The sequence below is a fragment of the Drosophila nasuta genome, chromosome 3 (genome assembly GCF_023558535.2).
Source record: "Drosophila nasuta strain 15112-1781.00 chromosome 3, ASM2355853v1, whole genome shotgun sequence".
Taxonomy (NCBI): Eukaryota; Metazoa; Arthropoda; class Insecta; order Diptera; family Drosophilidae; genus Drosophila; species Drosophila nasuta.
In genome coordinates this window covers 4,991,094-5,016,827 of record NC_083457.1, presented here as the reverse complement: position 1 = coordinate 5,016,827, position 25,734 = coordinate 4,991,094, and the positions used below count along the sequence as shown (strand labels likewise).

The window sequence follows — 25,734 nt, the reverse complement described above, 5'->3', positions numbered from 1 at the left end:
TTAGCTTTACACAATTGGTTTGACATTTTTATTGATGTTTTTATTTTGTCACTAATAAGTTTAATACAATTCAGCCAAAATTAAATCGCTATACTTCAAAGGAAATTTTGATATACTTGATTATTAATGTAGCTACTCTTACAGACTGAAAAAGAGCTATTTATAACTAAGTTGGACCCTTGCCTTTCTTGGGTAGTTGGTATAAGAAACAGCGAAGCGAAAAAAAGTTGTAAATTTCTTTCTTCTTAAATTTTGATTAAATCAGAAATCACAGCTCATTGATATTATATAAAAATTCAAAGTGGTATTTGAAGTTCAGGAAATGTTATGTTTATTGACACTGTAGTGACATTTTTAAGAAAATTCTTGATTATATTTGTAAAAGCAAGGGCAAACGCCATTTGCTTTTTTTGACTTTGTATCCTGGCAGAAATGAAAGAAAAATTTTGTGCACTCCCGAATTTATGCCATGACATTTTCAGTGCCTTATCATTACCAGAAGTTGTCCCGCATATCCTCGCAACTGAGAGCAATACTTTATATTTGAATTTATTTTTTTTCTTGTGTTTTTTTTGTTGTTGTTTTGTGCATAAATAATTGTTTATGAGCACGTGCTCGTGGCACAGAGTCGACAATGGCTGCCCACATGCAAAGTGAAGTCAAGTGGAAGTGGGTGGAAGGTTGAAGGTGGAAGGGCAACAACTGATGGCACACACTGTGGATGTGGATGTAGCTTTGGCTGCGACTGTGCCTCTGACTGTGACTGTGACTGGGACGTGGCAGCTGGGATCTGGGCTAGGCGGCGACATGGCACGACTGCTGACTTTGCGTGACCAAAGTGCAAGAGGTGATAAATAACAGCAAAATGTAGACATCAACGGGACGTACCGAAAACTCCCAGTTGTATTGCCACTTTCAAGTTTGTCGTGCAGTTTATAAAGTTGTTGAGGCAGCACCAACCCAAGTAACATTAATATCAACCACAACAACAATAGCAGCAACAACAACAATGTTGTATTACTTTAGTCGTGGTTACGTGTTGTCAAGGCTAAATAGCATTTGCTTGCTTCAGTTTAACACTTTGGTTCCCTTTTTTTTTATCAGCCGAATGTGGATATGAAATGCAATTTTCCAGCTGCTGACTGTGTCCTTCGTTTTTTGTACTATTACGTTTTTTTTTTTCTTTTCATTTCGTGTGTTTAATCTAAATAACCTTCTGCATATGGCAATTGTCTTTGTCCCTGTTACTGTGTCCCCGGTTGTGGCGCCACAAGAGCAACCGCATCGTGGCGTAGAGCGCGATTAAGCGAGATATTTTTGTTTTGTTGTATACGTACTAGACGTTTGAATGTAACATAACATATGGTATATGAAAAGCACCACTCATCCTATCTTCACCTCCACCTCAGTCAGTTGAAACCACCTTGGCTGCGCTTTGTCCTTGTCTTTGTTTATGTTGGCATTGTGCAACAAGAGCTAAAAATACACATATTAATGTAAATATGCTGCAACAACAGCAACAGCAACAACAACAAAGCACTTGCGAGTATAATTTAAATAACTGCTAGCGTTGCACTGGCTAGTGTGGATACAGTAACAGTAACTCATCCTTCCACACATGCGAGTAATACATCTGACAGATACACATCTACTATACGAAAATACAGATGCATAAGCAAATTGTGTGCAAAATACCTGCACATCCTTAAACGTCTTCAGTTCACCCTTGTTCAACACACACACTCACTCTCTCACTTGGTCTATCTACTGCTCTCTTTCTATCGTACAGTGCTGGGATGTTCTAAATATAGTCATAGACATGCCCCAATCAATATTTCTATTGCTAATTGAGTTGCAATTGTTCAAGTTTACGCTACGTCAAGGCCAACAAACTGTCGCTGCATGAATACTAAATGCACTCAGTCTGATTTTACCAACAACAGTTTCAACTTGTATTACACTAATTAAATGCACTGCATGTGAAATAAAACGGTGTTAGCACTTGACATAATTCCACATTCTACATAATTGTGAATTTACTTAATTATATTTTCGTGTCTATTTCCATTATCATGTTCAATATACATAATTCCACATTCTTCATAATTGTGAATTTACCTAATTATATTTTCGTGTCTATTTCCATTATCATGTTCAATATTATGAAAGTCATATATGTTTTAGTTATAAAATGTTAGCATTTATAGACTAAAATATGTGATTGACATTTCATTTTATTTCAAATGCGCCGTGTATGCGTCGCATACTATGCGATCGTCTTTTTGTTCGTCCTCGTTCGAGTTTATATTTACTGGCGTTATTGTTATCGATTCATCGACATCGATTATCGAAAATAAGTTGCAGGCTTGAAAGCGTAATGTTGCCAGACCGTTTTATTGTAGAGAACGCTTCGTATTCTGACGTTGCCTGATCCATTCCAAGCTTACCGTCTAATTTGAATGCATATTTACAGTTTTCAATGTAAACCAATTGCCGATGTAAACCTGACTTCATAAAATACTGCAAACCAAAAGAGTGTGTGTTACATGTAAGTATTAAGTATAAAATATGCAACACATTATTTTGTTTGAGTATAAAATATACAACACATTGTCTTGGGTCAACAATGTTTTGAATGGAATTTCTGCCACTCACAGGTATTCATAATCTGATTGCTAAATACTTAAAGTGCTTTTCAAATCTAATTAAAAATTATTAATTGACAGGCATAGCGTGAGGAAAAGTTAGCACAACCTGGATTATAAACGCATAGAGTGTACTCAAACATTATGCTTTTTAAAAGTGAGTGGCAAGCCCGGAAAAATGAGCGTGAAATCAACTCTGTAAATCCCCATACACACAAACAACTTTTTAACGAAGATTTTCTCGAGGTTTTGTTTTTTTTGAGACCACATTTTGTTGAAACAAATCTTTGTTCACAGATCTAATAATACAAAAACTAGAACTAAAGCAAAAGTTGCAGTGGTGAAAGGAAAGAGAAGTTGAAGTGGAGTCGCAGAAAGTAGCAGCAACAAACAAAATGCCACATAATCCACAAACAAGCAGATGGGAAATGGAAAAGAGGGCACCATGCATTGGAAGTGTGGGCAAACACAAAAAGCTGGACGATTCCCTGTTAGGCAACAGGACTCGAGAACTCTGCCAGCTGCCTGTCCGGGCATATTTTATGAATCTTTTCGCAACACATTAGCATGAGGCATGGGGCAAGTGGCAAAGGGGGGAAGGGGCGAAGGCAGGCCTCGTAAGCTCTTAATTGGCTATTGAAATTGAGCCGAAAACAAAGCAAAAACTTTTACGGTGGCTTTAAATAGCAAATGGAATTCGCTGAAAAACAAATTGCTTCCTCAAAAATGAATGATGAGCCTCGCGAATGAAGGGGAAGTAAGTTGCTGGGAAGAAGGAGGATGTTATGGATTGTCTAGGAAATTGCGACATTGAAGAAGTTACAATTTGATTAGTCGGAGCGTATTTAATCTACATAAAATATGAAATGAAAATATCATGATGCAGTTTTTGGTACACATAAAGGAAATATTCAATTTAACTGTTTGAATAACATCTTTAATTTAACCTCTGGAAATGAATATTTATCTTATTTTCCAATTTTAATTCATTGTACGTGTTTGATTTATACCCACCTTATTTTCATTCATTTAAAGTCTATTAAATATAAACAAATTTTAATTGTAGATTAAAAAATAGGGAGGCATAAAACTGACTGAGAAAATTAATAAATTACTATTAACATAAATGTCTTAATTTTCACACTCTTACCCGCACTCTCACAGTCGCTTTCACTTTGAGTCCATTACTCTCTCAATATTTATCAGTTTGAGTCACATAAATATGTACGTATATTATGTACATATCCATCAGTTTTATGTTTATGCAGTGCGCCACTGGGCGTTTGATTACTCATACGACGCGTTTGCCATCGATGATGATGTTGATGTTGATGACTTCATGTGTTTGTGTGGCTTCTTGTTGTATCGTGTTGTTCTCAATGTTAGCTTTTAATGCATATCAAATGTAATAACGTTGGCTATTAGCCAACTTGACGACGCACATCAATAGGTGGCAAGGTATGAGCCCCCTTACGATTATTAAAAAAAAGCAACTTGCCCGTAAACGAATGGACTTTGTTGCTCCTATTTGCAGCTCTTGTAATTACGTATCGCGCCAAAAACAATTTACCAAATCGCGCATGAAAGCGCTGTCCCCATAGACCATAATATTGACAGAGTGTCGACGAAGGGCAAAGTACAGAACGTGTGAGAGGGAGAGATAGAGAGAGAGAGAGAGAGAGAGAGATGCATATGTCGACTGTGTGCGGTTAAGCTTTAAGCTCGATGTTGGCACTTAGGCCCCAGTACTTCCCGTCTGGTGTTGAGCTAATTATTGGGACACTTGTCAGGTGGCTCTACCATCTGCTGTATCGATTTGCAATCTGCATGACAATGGGCGTGACATCCTTCTCCACTCTCCCCTCTCTGCTGGGAATTCGAATATGTGCAATGATTGCGCGTAGTCGCAACTTAACTCTCAACTCTCAACAGCAGCTGCAATTCGCTACAATGACACGCCTCCCTAGACACACAGGCAAAAACAACGGCAAAATGTTTACTGACTCAATTTGCACTGTTTCTCCAGGTGACTACACAGAGAGAAGCTATTGGGTTAACAATTTAATTGAAGAACGCTACAATATAATTAGTGTAGGCCAATATATCTTATGTTGATTAAAAGTCGATCGAATTATTATAAAAAACATACACTTTATTTCGAATATGTAAATGGAATTTTATTAAAGAATAATAATTTATAAACTTACAATATTATATGAAAGAGCAGACAATGTAGTTGTGGAAGAGTTAGACCAACTTTACAATATAATTAGTATTATATTAGAAATAGGAAAAATGTAAATAACCAATTGAATAGTTTCTAAAGCCGTTTGCTTTTAGAGAAAATCAAAAAATGGCGTAATATAAAACAATTTTTTTATTATAAATAAGAAAAACTGATTAAAGAAGAAATTCTACAACGTTGTGTATTTCATATATATTGAAAATAGTCAAGCCGTACAAAATATATCAGATTGTCAACCAAATCATTCAAGAATAGACAGTAACTAGTGAAGAAGTTACATGAATTTCCTGTTGGAACAAAGCAATAATATACTTTAAATAAAAATGTTATTACATACGAGTAGTAGAATATCCAAATATATATTATTTTAGGCGCATTGTGTTACAAAATATTTTGACATTGTATTCCGATTTCCGGCAAACGTTCAACTAAAAGTCTCTGCATTTCTGTCACTGTAAGTGTGAATATTGTGACACGGCTCAGGTAAAGAGGCGATTACCTGTCATGTCAATGCAATGGGTGCTCACTTCATTCGTCCAACTCACATCAACTTCCACACACACACACACTGTAACAAATCTTTTTTGTATTGAAATCTGTGATATACATGAATGTGAATGAGCAGATTCAGCGTCGATTGGAAGCTTGCCTTCAGCTTGTCACTAACAAATTGTAAAAGTTTTCAAATGAAAATTTTCAATTATTATGCAACGCTTGCCTTAAAGTTTCGCTCAACAACATCAACTGCATTTCACATTTTATGGCTTCCTGCCTTGGCGCTTCATAAATATTATGATATGATTTAAAGTTGTGTGAAAATCGCTTTAAATAGAGCCGCACATGCACCATACCTCGAGTGTGTGATGCGAATTATGTGCACATTACGCATACGCCGCGTTGCTTGCATTCAGAGTTCAGAGTTTCTGAGCTTCACATAGTCGTAGCTGACGTGTCTGGGCTTAAAAAAAAATATTTTCACATAGCTTAAAGCGATGCTTCTCCTCCTTCAGTGGCCCCGACTCTATTGCTACATTAATTTTAAATGCAGCTCATTTACAGTTGGCTGCCTCAGATCCTTGCTCCTGGGTAAATGTATGTTCTGTGTGGGCATTAATATTTTTCTCCAAGTACAAATTATCGAATATAAAATTATAACCTATTTGGGGTGAAAAATATTATAAAAGAAAAAAAAATTAATCATTTTTAAATTTTTGGTTAGAGAATTATGCAAAGTATTTCAAATTTGCATTTGCATTAAATATGAATGTTTTTTTTTTTACAGAGTATCAAAAACCAAGTATAATATAATTTTTATTTTCATACTTGTGCTATAATTTAAAAAGATGCTTTAAGGTATCTGACAAGATTTATGAAAATTTAATTAAATCAAGCTTTGTCGTTTTTTTATCAGCTTATTTTTCAGCTTTTGCACTTGCGGGTTTTGTTTGTTGTTGCTCTTTATCCTTCCGTTAAGCACGCTGATGTTTCGCTATTTGTAAATGTTGCATGCAACGGGGCGTTCCCAAAAATTTGTCAGCGCCACTTGCTGCGCTAATGAGCTGCAGTTAGTCTTGAGTTGGATGGGCGTGGAAGAGGGCTTTGCTTTGGGCGGAGACTTTGCATGTTGCCCAAAGTGGTTTTATGGGTTGAAAAGTATTAGAAAGCCACAGCCTAAAAGGCCATAAACAAGACAATAATCCGCAAAGAAATAACAACTTAAAGCCTTAGCGAGCCAAGGAAAATAGACCCAGATAGAAACTGCTGGCAATAGTTTGGCATTGTTCATTTATTGAGTGGCAAGTCTAGAGCCATCAACTAAGCCACATTTTGGACAATCAGAAAACACACACACACACACACACACTGATCGCTGGTTGTGACTGCGGCTCAGTGTGTGGTTGTTTATTGGCAAGCACATATTGACACAAGGATTGTGGCATTTGACATCTGAGTGCTTTCGCCGGAGCCTTTGGTCGTTGTCTCTTTCAGATCTCTGCTACAAGGCAATTAAAAGTGACAGCTAACAAAATTCTGAGCCAGGACAGCGCTCATGCTGGGTGCCTATTTAAATATCCATTTAAAGAGCCCCTCCTAACCAAACACACACACACACTAATTTGCATGTGGCAGGCGAAGGCGACGTGTCTGTGAACTCCCAAAAGTGATAAAGACATAAAGAGCTGCAGACAGAGCTCTGGGAGGTAACGGAATTCAAACTATATTTAACATTTGCCTTCATAAATCAACGCTGGACAACGCCCCGCAGGAGTTTATGTCGTCCTCCTCCTCCTCGCTTTATGTCTGCAGCACCTTAGTGTCCGTTTTCCATGACTGTTGTTCTTTGGTGCCACGTTTCGGGCATCATCGTTTCGCGCTATCGCAACAATTAAAACGGGTTCACTTCTGGCCAGCGAATAGATTGCAGCTGAGCTGCCTTTCGGCTGCCAGAGGGCAGAGCAACTTGTGTTTGTTTATCGGCAACAAAGTCAGCGGCTTCCGGAAGTAACCGGACACGGCCGGAAGTTCACTGTGCCATGAAAATTTGTCAACATTTGCCCCACGACAAAATCACATTCAGTTTCCTTTTATTTTTATTTTTGTGCGGTTTCATTTTCAGTTTTGGCACTTTGTTTGCCACAGGCAAATGGCAAATGGTGCGTTTCCAATTTACTTTCGGAATGGGAATGAGGATGCGAATCGAAATGGGAATGGCATAGTCAAAAGAAACAAACTCGTTAAAAGCAAATTCCTACACACATGGAAGTTCGCCATTGGGCCGCATGTGTAATGTGGCATTAAGCTGGAAATAATTTGAATAAATGACGCTGACAATGACTCGAGCACTCGTCAATAATTATTTTAATGACACTGACGCTCACATGAAAGCTTTTGTAATATTAATTGTGCGGCCTTTTGCATATTTGATGACATTGCTCTCCTGCAAACATGAATTTGTAATCCAAAGCACTTACACAGACAATTAGCGAGCGCATTAAGTATACGACACGTTGTGAGTTCACTTTAAACACAGTTACAAAAACGTAGCCACAACTAAAATACTCATACTCAACTTAAACGAAATTGAATATGCCGAGTGCCGAGGGCACAAGGACTAATAAAACTAAATGGCAAATAGCAAATGTCTGCCGCAATGAATATAAAAATACAAAAATATTTATACCACAACGCAGCTCAAATACGCTTTTGCGCAATGTAAATAAGACCAAATACTGACAAATTCTAGGAAATGTTAAATGTGTAATTTAATTATGAAGAACTTAATAATTTATAAGCAAGTGACTCACTGAAATTATTTTGCTTGTCATCTAATTCAAAAATAATATATATTATTTTATAATTTCTTAGCTTGCTGTATAAAGTGACATCATGGAATATTACTCAACAATTTAATGTGCTGTAAATCAAACAACTAGTGGCAAAATATACATTACCCATAGATAGTGTATCTAAAAAGTCGCAGCTTTTTTGTATTATTATGAAAATGGCCTTGGGTAGACATTGAGAAAGTTGAAAAGAAAGTCTACGAACAACAATGCAATAACGCCATGGAGTAAATAAATATTGGCAATCTTGGCCAAATGAACAAGCACTATGAGTATGACTATTGTCGACATCAAGTATACGCTATGTGTCCCATGTGTTGCCCTCAGAAATGCTGAAAATTATAGCATACTTTTCTCGCAAGCAAAATACAAACACGAGTATCTGACGTCTTCCACTTGAGCAACTAAGACTTAAATTTCTCTTTTGTAAATCAGTAGAAATTTCCGTTGAGCGGAAATGCAGCAGCAAAAGTTTCTAATCATAATACGAACTCAAAAAATAGATAAGCAAAACTAAAATGTTGCATTGACTTACTTCAAGCTCAAGCTGAAAATCCGGAAATGAAACATGGCGCCAAAGGAGTGTGACAGTTGCAATTGCTGCCATTCAGCTGAGTTGCCCCTTTTTAATAGGTGCAGGCAGTTTTCTCAAGGTGCAGCTTGCCATTTTGGGTCGCCCAAAAACTTAAAATGGTCTTTGGAGCCACATAACATATAAAATCAATAAGCAGTAGTTCAAGGTTCAACGTTTTTGAGGCCTTCTTGCCACTTGCACAAATATTCTTACTACATAACACTATGCACGTAATCATGTATCAAAAGTTTTTATTACGTCCTTAAAACAAGTTAAGTATTGAACTACCAGAATAATATACGAACTCCACGCAACCCACTCGTTTATTGCGTGCTGAGCTCAATTACAGAGTTCGGTAATTAGGCACCATAGACGAACATAATTATAGTAATCAAGTAGCAACAGACTTTAAGTACAAGCTATCAGTAAGCTGAGAATAACAAACCAAGCGATAAGCAACCCCAATCGCAAAGATTTCACCCCTTTTTTTGGCCAGCAGCATTTTCAGTAAATGGAGCTTAAAGCAGTATTTCAATAATGAAGCTGAATTTTATGCTTATTGGATAATACTTTAAGCACATGAAAGTGCGTCAATCAATGCTGCAATTTCTCTCGCTCACTTTAAGGACTTAATTTACTGGGTCAACAATCAAGCTGGAAAACTAAACAAAGATCTCAAAAGCGAAATGCAAATTTTGTTTCAGCTGCAAGTAAAAATCATGCGACACCGAGTGCAGGAAAGCTTGAAATCGCTGAAACATTATGTTGTACAAACAATGGAAATATAAGAAAAGTAAGAGGAGAAAACGTAGAAAGGAAGACTGCGACTGAGAGCGAGAGAGAGACCAAGACCGAGACCAAGACTGGCACTGAATCTGAGACGACGAATGCAGTAATTAGAAATGCAAATGATGCGCAAAATCGCAATCGCAGCAGCAAACAGCAGCCAAGTAGGAACACGAGAGCGCATATTAAATGAGTGGCACGTGATGCCAAGCGGGGTACGAGTGACTGCCAAGTGGAAAGTATGTTAGTGTGTGTTGTTCCTTAGCCTCTTCCCTCAAGTCATGTCTGAGCCAAGGAAGGCAGCACTTCAAAGTGGCTTTTAAAAGCATTGCTTAAGGTACTGCGTGCGTATCAAGCACGCGGTAAGCTGAATTTGATGTGCATTTAATTAAAATTGAAATGCTTTAGGTACAATGCTCATAAAGGTCACAATGCTCATGATTGTGGTCGAAAACAACTGAAAAACTGTATGGAAAATACAGAAAAATATGTAAGAAATCTACAGTCGAGTGTGCTGGACTAGGTGATACTCAGGTGAATACTGTGTGTGGCTTAGAAGTGAAATACAGAGCGCGACTTTAATACGTATGTATAATAAATGGTATTTAATTACATTACTAAGAATATCATTGATAGCACCTTCTATGTCAAATTGATTCTATAACAACTTTTTTATACCCGCTACCCATAGGGTAGAAGGGTATTATAACTTTGTGCCGGCAGGAAATGTATGTAACAGGTAGAAGGAGACATCTCCGACCCTATAAAGTATATATATTCTTGATCAGCGTCAACAGCCGAGACGATCTAGCCATGTCCGTCTGTCCGTCTGTGTGTCTGTCCGTCTGTCCGTCCGTCCGTATGAACACCTAGATCTCAGAGACTATAAGAGATAGAGCTATAATTTTTTTCGACAGCATTTGTTATGTTTGCACGCAGATCAAGTTTGTTTCAAATTTTTGCCACGCCCACTTCCGCCCCCGCAAATCAAAAAAATCAAATATCAAGCGTAATTTTAAAGCTAGAGTTGCAATTTTTGGTATATATAATAACTACAGTAGTTATGATTCTTGAAAATTTGGTTGCGATCAGATAAAAATTGTCGAAGTTATTAAAGAAATACTTTTGTATGGGCAAAAACGCCTACTTACTAGGGGGTCTTAGTTGCTTTGGCTGACAATCTGGTATATTGTGCCGTCTATGGTATATTTTGAATGCGGTACTATATCGATATACCACATATACCATTTGGTATATTTTTAGTATTTTTGCAGTATATTTGGTATACAAGGTGCGTTCCAAAGTAAACAGGACTTTTAACAAAAAGACAGAACAAATAGGTTTCTCGGCAAAATCAATTTATATTATTCAAAATAGTTTCCTTCTGCTTTAATACAGCTTTTTGCACGGTCCAAAAGCATGTCGAACGAGTGTTTTAGCTCGTTGCCCGGTATGGCCTCCAGTATGCCGGTGCAAGCCGTTTGAATGGCCTCGACGTCTGCATAACGCCTTCCTTTCATCGGCAAATGCATTATTCCGAAAAGGTAGAAGTCGCACGGTGCCATATCAGGTGAATACGGGGAGTGGTTGATGGTTAAAATGTGATTTTTGGTCAAATAGTCGGTCCTTCGAATGTTGAATTCAGAACAATTTTTGGACGTCAGTCAATTTGTGCGGAACAAACCGTGCACACACCTTTTGAAAGCCCAAATGTTCGGTCAAAATGCGATAAATCGATGTTTCGGAGATGTTTCCATAAATTTCAATGATGATTTCGGCTGATTTTTTATGAATTCACGCACAGTTTCGATGGAATTTTCGGTTATCGCGGATTTTGGTTGGCCCACATGTTCATCGTCATTTATGTCCTCACGATCACTTTGAAAACGTTGAAACCACTCGTCCACTCTGCTACGGGATAGGCAACCATCGCCATTAACTTGTTTCGTCAATTGAAACGTTTCGGTAAAAGTTTTAAAACAAAATTTAATGTTGGCTCTTTGTTCGAAGCTCATTTTCGCACCGATGACAAAAACATACTGACACTTAAAACGCAATAACTTCACTTCCAATAGATGAAATGTCATGAAATTTTTACTGGAAGTCGATAAAGGATAGCAGATTCTAACGCACTAGTTGATATATAGATGGCGCCACTAGATGGCGCTAGATTCAAAAAGTCCTGTTTACTTTGGAACGCACCATGTATTTTGAGAATAATACCGCAAAATATATTGCTTTTATTCAAAATGGGTAGCGGGTATCCCACAGTCGAATACACTCGACTGTAGCTTTCTTACTTGTTTTATGTCTATATTATGCATTAGAAATAGCTAATAATACTCTTCTTATATCATCTGTTCATACGGTAGAAGAGTATTACAACTTTGTCAGAACTGTATAACGGATAGAAGTACGCATCTCCGGTAAAGTATATATATTCTTGATCAGGGTCAACAGCCGAGAGGATATTCGCCCGTTCGAAAGCGTAATTTTTTTAAGCTAGAATTATGATTTAGTACATACCATAATAACAACGCTATTTATGATTCCTGATAATTTGACTATGATCAGTTCAAATATTGCAGAAGTTATTGGGGAATTCAATTTGTATGGCAATAAACTGTTACTGCAATCGAGATTTAACTGACAATCTTGTGTATTTGAAATGAAGTAGTATATCAATATATAAAACTTAGCATTTGGTCTATATTTAGTATTTTATATGGTATATAAATATGGTGTATTTTAAGAATAATACTGCAATGTGTTGATATTATTGAAAATGGGTAGCGTGTATCTCGTAGTCGAATAGACTTCACAGTAGTTTTATGTATAGGAAGGAAGTTGACTCATTATTTCTTTGACAAACATTCACACAAAACTATATACCTTTTTCATGGAAAACAGCATAAATAAAATCGCATATTACAAATTAGTATAATTTAAACATAAACATACAGGAAAAACTAACTCATGTGCTTATTTCAATTATAAATACAATTTTTATTGCGAAGCTGTTGCATAATAAATAATAATAAGCAGCGTTCTCCACTGGGTTTATTTATCATCAAGTTAATCAATGCTCAATTTAAATTGCATGCACCATGTACATGCAATGTTTACGCTAGTTTACTGCAGCAATGTCAAGAATGTGGAAGCACAATATGCAGTTTCAAAATAAATAAATTCCAATTGGAAAAGTGCTGGAAACGCTTGTGTACTTAGCACACAAAATGCAGATGCTGTCGCACCAAGTGTCAGAGAAATGCAGACACGGTCCTCAGATACAGACAAACAGTGAGAGCGACAAGCTGATTTAAAGCAAAAAGGAAGCAGTGAGAAAAACTGTATCTTTGCGGATTGTGTCGTTCGAGTATTGAGTCTATTAAATAAATATTTAATTTATGGGCGGATTAGTTTGCATAAGGCTATGCAATCACTAGACCGCTATAGTAAATAAGTATTGTAGTTACTTTCAATAATAAATGCACAGTTGGGAGATAAACTGTTATATTTTACTTATTTTTTTATGTAGACTTTCTTTATTTCTGAAAATTAACTTTAATTAATCTTACAATCAGTACAAATTATTTAAGTGGTGAATAGAATAATCGAGGAAAAATCGTATAAAAATAAAATAAAAGCGCTAGTGGAAAATTTAAGTTTTAAGAATACTAATCTGACTAATCGAATTCCTTGCACTTTATGGCTAAGAGCATTTCCATTATCCTTAGTATAAAAGAAAGATATCTAATCTAAATCTTTGAAAGTGCAACTAAAAGACTTTGAGAGCGAAATGAAATGGTTGCAATGACACATTTAAAGAAAGTTTAAATTATGAGTATACATTTCTAAAATGCAATAAATGCGCGCTTCTGACACAATATGTGTTAAGTCAAATGAAACTCGTTTACAAGTGAATTGATTGTAATGCACCTATTCAACCGCCAAAGGGAATTAAATCATGTACTGACTGTCGAAATTGGGACTTGCCATTCTCTGGTGGTCCCACATGCATGTATTTTTGCAACCGTAATTGAGGACTATCAAACAGAGCTAAACAATTTATGTGTCAATGTTTGTGAGTTGATGAATGTGGAGCATGCATGCGTATTTTCCGATCAAGTGCCAGTGTATCAGTGTGTGTGTGTGTGTGTGTGTGTGCTGTTAAATGGTGGCCCGCAAGCTGCACTCGTTACTAGTTGTCAACGCAAAATGGCGACCGTTTGACAGCAGATGCACAAAATAAAATTGTACAACTAAAAACTGGTTTAAGTTCGAATGATCGACTAAAAGTTACCATGTGCATTTCTTTTTCTAATTACATTTATTTCATCTCCATTTTATTTTGGTTTTTCTTTCTGCGAATCAATTTATGCATAGCTTTTCTTTATTTATTCATTTGCTTTTTGAATTTATCATTGCTTACTTTTAGTATTCAAACAGCCACCATACGCCCTATTCATCTACCATGGTTACTCATACTATGTGAAATACAACATGAACACCGCATATTTGTGAAGCAAAATCCACTAAAAGATGTCAGGCCCAATTTGACTAAGGGTCCAGAGCATCTGTCAATAGCGGGGCTTTAACAACGGCATCCAAAGTTGATTTATGCAGCACGTTTATTTAGAAAAACTCATGCAGAGAGAGAAAGCGAAATAGAAAAGAAAAATGAAGAGAGAGAGTGAGAAAAAGAAAGAGTAGGTATAGTTGATGGGCAGCAGAGTAGTTTGGGAAGCCGTTAACACTCACTTGAAAGTTTTGCAGTTGTTCAAGCTGTTGCTGCTGTTGTCACCATTGCGTGATTTACAAATTGCCAAAGCCTTGAATTGAAAATGTCAAAGTGAAGAACAAATTGTTTTTATGCTTACCGCCAATATTCAATGAACAAAGCGTAGCTTTTGGCAATTTCTTATTGCATTTCATTCGACCCATTCTCAAGAGATGTTGTAATTAATGCAGAACAATTAAGTTAATTTGTAGGCAGAGAGAGCACAAGTGGAAGCACGTACTCCATTCAGAAATGGACCTGACCAATTATAGGCCCAGCAATAGATTAAAGATGGGTGCACGTCGTGCTTCGTGGCGTGATATAAAAATGAACACAATTGATCATGATTTTCGATGAAGAGATGATAAAAAAACAGCATCCACAATTAAAAAATATTGTTGTTAATTGTAATCATACAATATCTCTATGTTAATTTTATCGATGTATCATCTACTATATAAGACTACTCAAAATATTTTGCTTTTAGTTGTTCTCTTTAAGGCAGGGAAAATGAGCTGATGATATGAATCTATAAATCACATCCCTTTAATAGTTATCTTATTAATATTAAATCAAAAACTGACTAATCACAATAAAAGTCTGCAAGCACTCCTATCGTGTGTCTAAATCCTTATCACGTTCATCTCTAAAAGTAACTAATACAATCGGAACATTTCCATGCCTGCTTCATTCATTGGGTAATTAGAGAAATCACTTTCGATTTTGCCTTTGAGTAATTCAATACGTCTTTCCCCTTTTCTCTGTCTTCCTTCTCTAGAGAGAACTTTATTGTTTTGGTGTTTTGTGTGAGTTTTGGCCTTTGGCTTAAGTGGCCAACATTTATCTGCAGCATTGTTTGCATATTAATTAATTAGCTTAAAATATTTAGGATAAAGCTCCTTGGCGAATATTCAACGTGACTTTAATTTTCCACCAGAGAAGATTCATGCCATTACAATGCAAGATGTTCAATGCAAAGCAAACAACAATAAATAAAGCTTAAGGACAGCCTAAAAGCTGCGGCAGCTTTCAATAAGCTCTTAGCTGATAAAGGAATTGTATACGGCGATACGTTGACTGTTAAAAAAGTTGAAGCAAAACACCAGATAAGTATTACATTCTGGATTACTTTTTCTATTTTGCACTTAAAATTCTTAAAATTATTATAAAGTACACTTTTCGACTAGAATTCCCTTGACATTAAAAATAATAATAATGATAGAAATATTTTTATGTGCAATTTTCTTTGTTGGAACTTTGCTAAGTGACTCGCATGGAAATCAAGTAGAGCCTGATAAATGACAAGCGAAAGCGATTTACAGAACACGAAGAATAAAAAACTTTTCACTTTATAGCCCCTAAATATGCATCAGACTCTGCGTAGGTGTTTGTATGTGTATGTATCTGTATGTGTGTGTGTATGAGGGGCAGTCAAAGGCAATAAATTCTCACAATTGATTTTGTGGCTGGTCTCCTCAGCCTTCAGTCTCAATGCTACTGGTTGGTGGTAAACTTGCGCCGCATTTGAATGATTCAGACTGAAATTTTGTTACTTATTTATTTTGATTTAACATTTGAATGTTTTATTCATGCGAATGACGACCCACAAGATGCCATTAACATATTTACACATTTAAATGATTTTAATACTCTTGAAAACAAAACAAATTCTCGCCACTTTTAAAGTCAAATTTCTTTTCTTCTTCGAACTTTTGTGCCTTCAATTGTAAACAATTGTAAACTTCGCAGAAACTTTTGCCTATACTAGATATCAATATATGTATGTATGCTTGGCCATTTATTAGCAATTTAATTATATTTTAAATTAACAACATATTCTAAACAACGATTTCCTTTACTCATGCTGTGTAGTTGTTGCTTTGTGTTTACTGGAAAAAAAGCACATCTGATGATTCGCTGAGATTCGGGAAAGCTGCTTACTCTGCCCCAATAGAGCGATAAGCGCCGCATTAGCAACGGAAATTTATTGCCAGATTTCATAGTTGAGATGAGCTGTAAATGCGCTGAGTTTACCGATGTATTTCTTGTTGCTGTAATTTGTAATTTCCGTCATAAGCATTCAGGAGAAATGTGGATAGACGGTAAGCTTGCCTGCGCCCTACTTGTGTTTAATGTCAAAGCAATTATGTAATGGACTTTTTGACAGTCGAAAAAAAAGTATCTCATGGCCAACACAGGCACATACAGAAATAGTCAAGCAAAGTCAGAAACAATTAAGTTTAAAGGCTTAGACACACAAATCCGGGCACAAAGGTGGCCAAAAAGTGTGCGTAAGAAAGCTGAGAAAAGCCTGGAAAAACGACAAAAGTGTATGAAAAATGAATGAGCCACACGCTAGGACAAAACCAGCACAACAATTGGGCACTCACATATGGAAATGCAGGACAAATAGATGCTCCATAATATTCGGATAACAAAACATTTGCTTTTCTTTTCGGATTTGCATAAATGTGTTGTATTTTATATGCTAATGTGGGAAAGAAATATGGCACGGTTTTTATTTAAAGTCTTTTACATAACTTGTTATAGAATTCAATCAAATTAATATGTTCTTTTGTCAGACGAAGAGAAAACTTGAATGAATGTTTGTAGTAAACACGTTTACACCCATTTATAGGTAGTTTTGAGTACAGGGTATGCCAAAGAACAGCTGCTTTAGTGCGCAGTAAGGCATGAGTTGTACTTGACATTGCCTGACGAGCACATACAAACACACACAGACACACACACACACACAGAGAAACAACAATCATGCAACCATATTCACACAGACAAACATGCGAGCTAAGCCCCAAAGGCCAAATGCTATAAAACAGCCGAAAGTTGCTTTTTTCTGTAGAATTATAATATTGCATGCTGATAAAACATTGAGAGCCAAAGCACCCAAGGGGATTACAATTAAAAGCGAGCACACATACAAAAGTATCTATACTCATGCGCACACATACATGCATACAAAAATACAACTTCACAATCGACGGAGAAAGTTGAACCTGGCGGAAATCATTTTGCGCATTATGTTCATTTGTATTTTTACACTTTGCATGGCAGATAAAAAGCGAGCCAAAGAGAGCTCTCCACTCAACCCACTTGTTTTTCCTGATACCTGCACTCTGCCCCATGCCCCATGCCCCATGCCCCATTCCATTTGCCACTTGCCACTTGCCTTTTGCCACTTGGCCCGATAAGTTGGCACAGTCAAGGCCCAGTTCGAAGCACATTTCCATATCACTTGCCACCAGAGCGGCCTTTGTGGAAGTTTTGCTCTGGTTGTGTTTTGTTTTTGGTTTTGTTTACGAAATGCCTGGAAAACCACAAAAGGCAAGGCGCGGAGCATTTGTTAGCAACAAATTCAACAGTTTGTTGCCAGCAACCCCAAAAATGTTGCCAGACCCAATGTTGCCACACTGTGTGGCACCTACACACTCGCTGGCCCCGGGTAAGTCGCCGGCGTATGCTCCACTCGGCTCTCTCTGGCGTTCTGCTCTCTCTCTCTCAGTCTCTGTCTCGTCTCTTAAATCGTTTTCAGACCCAAGGTGTGTTGAATTTGCTGGTCTTTGATAAACCATTCGCCAGCCAGAATTTGAAGCAGTCTGCAAAGGGTTCTAGACGTTAACGGTTCTTCTTAATATCAAACTCAAAACCAAGAGCAAAATCGTTGCGTGCGTTCTAACAGTTTCTGATTGTTTAAATCAAGTGAAGAAAGTGCTATAAAAAATATACATTCAACTATTTGCTGCAGTTATTAAAGTAAATATTTTATAAACAAATCATTTCTATTTATCTATCAAATTAACTAGAATGTGTGTGATATTTTATAAATTTATGTGATTCATCGATTGGAAATAATTTGGGGGAAATAATTTCAAATGCCTGAATTAAATTGTTCTTTTAATTTCAAACATTTTTTTGGATATTCTTTGAAATATATTTTTGATATAATTTAAATAAACTTCAAATACATTTAAACGTTCAACTGATTTCGTTGATGCTGAATAATTTTGATTGGTTTTATTGTTCTAAATTTGGCTTTCGCTTCGACCACATTTCAAATTTGATTGTCATATTTGCAAATACAGCACATGAAATTATTTATAACGTAATTTATTGTATGCTGCAAGCGCAAACGGCGTTGCCAAAAAGCATTCCAATCGTTTCTCAAGGTTGGTCAACAGTGGCAGCTGCCACAATTTGCAATGTTGCAGCCAGCAGCCAGCAGCCAGCAGCAGCAGCTCGATCAACTCGGAGTAGTCCCTGAGAGCTCCGAGAGCTCAAAAATTGAATGCAAAATATGGCTGCGTCAATTGGTGGCACAATCGACGGATCTAATATGCAAACTGAATGGTTCGCTCTGCGTTTGCTGAACCTTTATGCAAATTGCCGTAAATACAATTTGGCAGACATAAAGCCGTGGGACGAGAAAACAATAAAAAAAGACACAACAACCAACAAAATTTCACAAACAACAAGCTGAATAAAGGAGCCAGCCGCATTGAAAATGCTTGAATTTCAATTAAAAAGGGTCGAAAAAATGTCAGCAGTAATTTATATTCATATTACGTATACGGCACGAGCGCCGCATTCACCAGTCATTTAATGACAAACTTGACACTAAAAATGCCCCATAACATAACAACGTCCTTGTTTATGTGTATTGTATTTGTTGTTCTTTCGCAAAATTTAACACAATGTGCCCTCAAGAGCTGTCGGAATGTCTAATTCTGTCTGCTGTCTGTACACATCGTAGGTCCTCGTCGGAAACCCGCTCCGCTCCGTCACATTTATGACAGCTCGGGTCTCGTTAATTTATGTTCATTCATAAATTTGCTCCCCGCCACGAACAGTCTTGGTCGAGATGTTCATTTGCATTTTGCGCCCTTGTGTATGCAACACAAATCAAGTCGCCAACTTTGAACGTTATGTTGTGCGTCAAGAAGTCGTCTCATCAGGTGATACGCACAATGTGACATTTCACTGATATTTATAGACACCACTAAACACAGTCGATAAGTGTGTTCCGCTGTAGAACAAACTATTGATAAGGATTTTAAGTTTTGTTGGAGAAGCAATACTATTTGTTATGATTAAACACTTTATTAAAATACTTTTTTAGTGAAAGACTTTGGCTTGTCTGCTTAAACAAATTTGTCGTACAAAATAATACTTTTTTTGAGGAAAGAAAACAACAATAAACTTTAATTTATACTTGAATTTAGTAGCTTAATTCTTCAGCATAAAGTGCCACTAAAACTTTTTACTGTCTACATTCAATAATTATTTAGTTGCCGTCAACAAGTTTTTAAGTTCTTTGATGTTAATTACCGTAAGCACTTGCCAAGTGCATTGTTAATTATATGTAAAATACTTCGTATATAGTACAATAAATTACTTTTAATTGCTGTCATCTGCATACTTAACATACTCAACATGTTGTCATGCTTGTGGCCACACTTGAGTCAATTGCGAGTTGCAGGCTTTATTTCATTGCTTAGCCTACAGAACAACAACAAAATCAGCGTCAACAACAACAGCATTTAATTTTTATATTATTTTTTCGGGTTGGGAAATTGCAGATAAAAAGTCGACGCAGTGGAAATTGTTTCGCATATTTCTCTTTTGCCTTCCGTCTGCATTTCCTTCGTTTTTTCCTCTGCCACAAATGAAATAATTAAAATAACACAAATGCGCACCAACAGCAACACACAACCTCGCCCAAAATACACAACAACACATATTGTTGAATCTCTCTTGTTGTCGAATGTTTTCTTAATTTAAGAAAAGCGACGGCTCATTGTGCACGCGTTGTGGCAACAACAATGCCCCTCGAATAATCAAAATAAATATGGCAAAATTGGAATGAATGAGTGAAAGACGCCAGGAAGTCAACACGCCTTATTTGCTCTAAGGTTGTAGGCTTTTATAATGCCTTCTTCGAAAAGAAAAGTGCTATTACAAATAACAATTCTCAGATGCCTTATTATAGTCGTATGAGTTGTGCGTATACTTAATAAATCATAAAAACACCAAAACTGATTTATAAATATTTTTAGTGATTCAATTTAGATTCACACATACTCGTATGTACAGTGTTACATTTCTTAACAAATCGCCAACTTCCTCTTAGACGAAATAGAAAACTTTTAATTTATGAATAGAATATTTTGATGAGTCGCTGATACGATTTTTTTTTAAGCAAAATCGTGTTAAATACTATTGGACGAACGATCATATTAGACAAGAGACAACAGAATTTAAAGAACAGATTTTTATAAAGAATTCTATTACACAAAATAATTGCTCAGGCGATAAAGTTGACAACAAATAAGACATTTTATATTGCGATCATATTTGATCTCTTCATTTCTGGAAAATCAAATGTATTTTTCGATTTGTTAAAGACTATTGAACATGTTTTTTATGTAAACTACTTTATTTATTTATGTTATTTATTCGTATTACCAATTCGAAATACAGCCAAATCTTTTTCTACTTTAACTAAAATAAAAAAAAAGTGTTTCCCTCATATATTAAAAAAAAAGGAATAAATTAACTATTATACATATAACAAAATTTAAGTATATTCAAATGACTTCTACCTTGAAAACAAAAATTTGGATTATTCCATTAACAGTTTGATTCGACTTCATTCACAAGATTATCAGCTTAAAGGGTACTGCCAATTAACAAACCTTTCATAGCATAATGACCTTGGCCTGTAACAAGCTCATGGAATTAACCAAAATAGTTACTTCAATTGAGCCTCATTGTGTAACCACTGTAATTGTCATTAAGCAAATTGTGTAATGCTTAACAATTGGCCGCCACTTGAAGAGACAATTTGAAAGCGCTAATTCAAGATGCCTCACCCACACACATCACGAGGCAAACCCACAGGAATTTTCCAAAATTATCTTTGTACAATGTCAAAAGCAACCTTGGCGTGGAGTGCGTGTGTGTTGAGAGTGTGAGGGGGAAGGGGAGGTTGGTAAAGTGAAAGTGCCATTAAGGAACTTTCACGCCTAACAATAATAATTATTATAATTACAAGTTGGCCAAGAAGTTGAGGGCCAAAGTGTTGCCGTTTGCCTCAGGCAGTGTTAAATATTTACCCAAAAATATTTGAAGAACACCAACAGCAGCAACAGTAAAGGCAATCAGCATAAATTTTCCTCTTGTTTTTCTTTTCATACCTACTCGTATACCCTGTACAAATGTGTTGAAAATGTAAAACAGTTTTCAAAGTGCCAAACTTTACATAAATTTTTAAGCGTTATTTATGCAAAAGTGAGTTGCTATAATTATTCAAGACGTTTCATAAAAATCCTGCAGATATAAAATAAAATATTTAAATTATTTAGAAATCGAGGAGACAGTATACTTTTAGACGTGACTGTCATTTGGTTGACTAAAGGGAATCTTTGGAGTCTTTCATGTGTTGCTTTGTTTTGGGGAAGAACCAGAAATCATTGCACACATCCATTGCTTTTGGTTGGCATAGACATCCAGCTGTTTAATTATGTTGGCCAGCCCATTATTATTTATTATTATTATTACTTCTTGATTATTATTTATACAAACGCGCTGCCAGCGGACATAAAAAACGTACCGACTATGTAAATATTTACAACATTTGCGCGTGTCTCAGTTTTATGATGGGCATTAGTCGGTCAATTTATCAAGCTTCTGGCTACAGATAACTGTGGATTGCTCTTGAGGGTGGTGGTGGGGGGTTAGTCTGTTAATCAAGGAAGAGCGACGTCATAAAATGGCATTTGCAACAGGCGTCGACAGATTTAATGAGCCAATTTTACCGACAAACAATTAAAAAACTTCTTTGAAATGGCAGCGATGGGTAAATAATATTAAAAATCTTATAAAATCGTAAATGTTTTCGCTTCTTCTTTTGTTCGACATTTTTATTTATACAAATAAGGCCGAACAAAATGCTGGGCGGCTTGTTATTATCTTCAGTGTAGCCGACTTTTTATGTCCGCATGATTTTCAGCCGAAATTTGCTGATGACGCAGCCGGAATTCAGCATTGTTTGCATTGTTGTTATTGCTGGTTGTTTTCCCCTCTATTGTTTACTTTAGCAGCTTCGCCAACACTTTTGCTATTTGTTTAACAGACTATACTACGAACTCGTATTCCCGCTAATTGAGTAATTTTTCTGCTATTATATGGAAATGTGATGTGGTTTCACTTATTTATATACATAAAATCATTCCCTAACACTCAAACTGACAGCACTTGTCTGACGTGTCCTTGCCCAGGTGTCTCTCCGTGTGTTTGTGTATTATATAGTATAAACGTTTATATGTACTACAGGTGTGTAGTATGACCAGAGTATATTCAGCATAGCGACTATTTTAAAATGAATGACTGGCATTTCCATTTGCAAATTGACAAAACCCGCGGGCTCCGCTCCAAAACAACAGCTAAAAACACAACTCACAAAAACTGTCACAGCATCCGGCAAAAGTCAGCAGAGCGACAAATATCTTTAACAAGTGTTGTACTATTCTATCCACCTGAAGTGAATAATAAACTAAGAGTATTTGTAAAGCAAACTCTTAACACATAACTATTTTTTTTATTTAACTTAAATTTTTTACTACTTTAATATTATTGAAGTAAATAACATTACTACTGCATCATCATTTCCCAGTCAAGTTCCTCTTTACAGGGTATTGCAATTAACAAATTTGCAAATGGAATTTTATTTGCACAAATCATAAACCATTACGGGATATAAATCTTCTACATCACTCAAGACTGAAAAGTTGTTATAAATGTTGTACTAAATATAAAAAGTTTAGTTTCAATTCTTTTCAATCGTTCGATATCGGTTATCGTTTATCGGTGAGCTGTAACCTCTTATTTTTGAACAGTGCTGCCAACTCAAGCGATCTATCAAGTGAGCTCTTTTATCGACATATCTTATTCATTCAATAACCCAAAGACAAATTTACACTAGGGAATAAATATATTTGTAATCTATGATTAAATAATAATAATAATAATAATAACATTTTATTTATAATTCCTTAAAAACTGATAAATTCACTACTTCCATACTGTGTACATAAAAAACAAATTAAATTTTCAATTCCAAATATTCGTAGCGCAATTTGCATTTTTTCTATAGTCATATTAGAATACCATTATCAATGTTTTATTAATATATTAGAAGCCCATTTGACCCTACTCAGTCATGTTCGGTTGACTTTTAAGTTGTCTTTTGAAATGGGTCCTTCCATCTCTTATGACCCTGCCAGTCATTTCGTGCTCATTCAACCTTGCGAGTTCTGCTTGTTTCAAGCTTAATTGAACTCGTGTCAAATTGTTTACGATGTGCCAGCAACATATCCCTAAGTAGAAGGAAAACTTCTATGTACTTAACTCGCTGTAGCCTTAAGTGTGAAAAATACTGCGTCGAAAGATTTGCCAACAAAAAAAAAGTCTGAATAAAGCAGAAAACCGGAATTCAAAAAGACGTTTGCTTTGGTTGCTTTTCATAGACTATTCAAGAGACTCTTGTTTCTTCAACTAACCAAAAAATTTAATTAGAGAACCGCAGTCGCTCTCTTTCTTTTTCTTTCTTTCGCTCTCATCTCTATTTCTCTCTTTTAGTCAATGCCGCATCGCATGCTTGCAATTAGATTTATTTTTTTTTTCTTCAACATAATTCTATTATTTGTTTTTATATTGAAATGCGCGCCGCCTTCTGTTAAATTGAACAATAAAATAAAATGATACGCCGGATAAAGTCAGAGGAAATCATGTGGTGCAAGCGACGCGTCAGTTTGCAATTGTTTTAATTAAATTTGTATGGTAATTCTAAAGGGGCGCATGCCAGGTGATGAGATACTCTGTGTGTGGCCACAGACACAGCAGCTAATTAGTATACAGCACTGGCAGCCTAAGCTTTCATTTGTTTAAATGCACACTGCCAACACTTGTTTGCGACAGCCAGTCGACACTGCGTATACTTAATGCGGTAGTTGTTAAATGTGTTCATCGAGTAATGCGATCTGATTAGCAGTTTATTACGAAAATAATTCTCATAATTCTCTTCATTCAAGAGATTGTCAGTAAATATTAATGGGTGAATTTAACAACACTTTCTAGCTAATTTGCTGCATTGTCTGTTGAATAATGGAATATAGCAATTTACTGACAGGCAATTCAGCATTCGCATTATCGAGTTTGCTGTAGAGAAATGCAGTTTTCCTCTTTATTATTTCCTGTTTACTCAGTCCTGACTAGGCAAAGATGTTACAACTGAAGCCATCTACTTAATTCCTTTACCAAAGCCAGTTTAATACAAATGACGCAATTGATTCCCCTCAGTTCAGTATGAAAAGCAGAGCATGGACACCCCGCTGACCTTTTATGGCATCATTGGCACCGACACATTTTGCATTTGCCTGTGTATTATCATAATAATAAATTCCGAATGTTTTCTTTCACATGTCAGACTTAGGCCAAAAATAATTTTGAGGCAGTCGCTTGAAGTTTCATTGAAGAGTGCGAAAAAGGAAAAAAATATATATACGCAGCTGCTGCTCCTATATATAGACTTCTTTACGTATTATCCGCCAATTGTTGTAGATACATATTACACATACATATATGTATGTATATGTATCTTTATGCAGGTCAGACAACTTGGCCAATTAAGTGAGTAGACAAGAATGTAAATCACAAACCCATTGAACTTGAAAGAGACTGCTGCAATGCCAGCTAATTGAGTATATACGAGAAGTATGAAATGTTCAAGAAATGTTTAAAATGAAATTTATTGCGATTTACACATTTCACATTACGCCAAACACTTGGGAAACTTAGCGTGTGAAATCGCTCAGCGCATCTCGGGGGAAAGACAAATAAATATTGAGATTTATTAAATTAGAATGCCATAAACCATTCGATTCCATGTTCTGTGTTCACCAGATTTATGCTATTTAAAATCACATAAATTAAACGCTGTTTGCAACTTTCGCTTAATTAAAATTTATGCACATTTTCGATATTGAAATTATTGTAGCCATGTGCCCGACGAAACCGGATAAATACTCGTAAATTACGCGCTAATTATTTAAGTCGCTTGAAAGAAATTCATTCCAACAGAATACGCCACGTGAAGCACATGCTATTTCCATACACGAAGTGAAGATAAACATAAAATAGAATATATGTACATGGATGCAGATATAACGGAAGAGTTATGTGTATATCAACTGCTAGTCGTGTTTGTTTAATTGCATTCCTTTGGTTTATTGTCGCATCTAGCTGCAATTTAACTTTACAAATTGGTTGTTAACATTTAAGGGCAT

At 36.1% G+C, this 25,734-nt stretch overlaps 1 protein-coding gene across 1 annotated transcript in view; it reads left to right on the top strand.

Moving 5' to 3' along the window:
- Positions 1 to 17,982: 17,982 nt before the first annotated feature.
- The window catches only part of LOC132788539 (calbindin-32), a 32,706-nt gene continuing 24,954 nt past the window's right edge, over positions 17,983 to 25,734 (top strand). The window contains exon 1 of the mRNA XM_060796006.1: positions 17,983 to 18,145. The gene's annotated coding sequence lies outside the window, so the exon portion shown is untranslated. The remainder of the gene's footprint in view (positions 18,146 to 25,734) is intronic.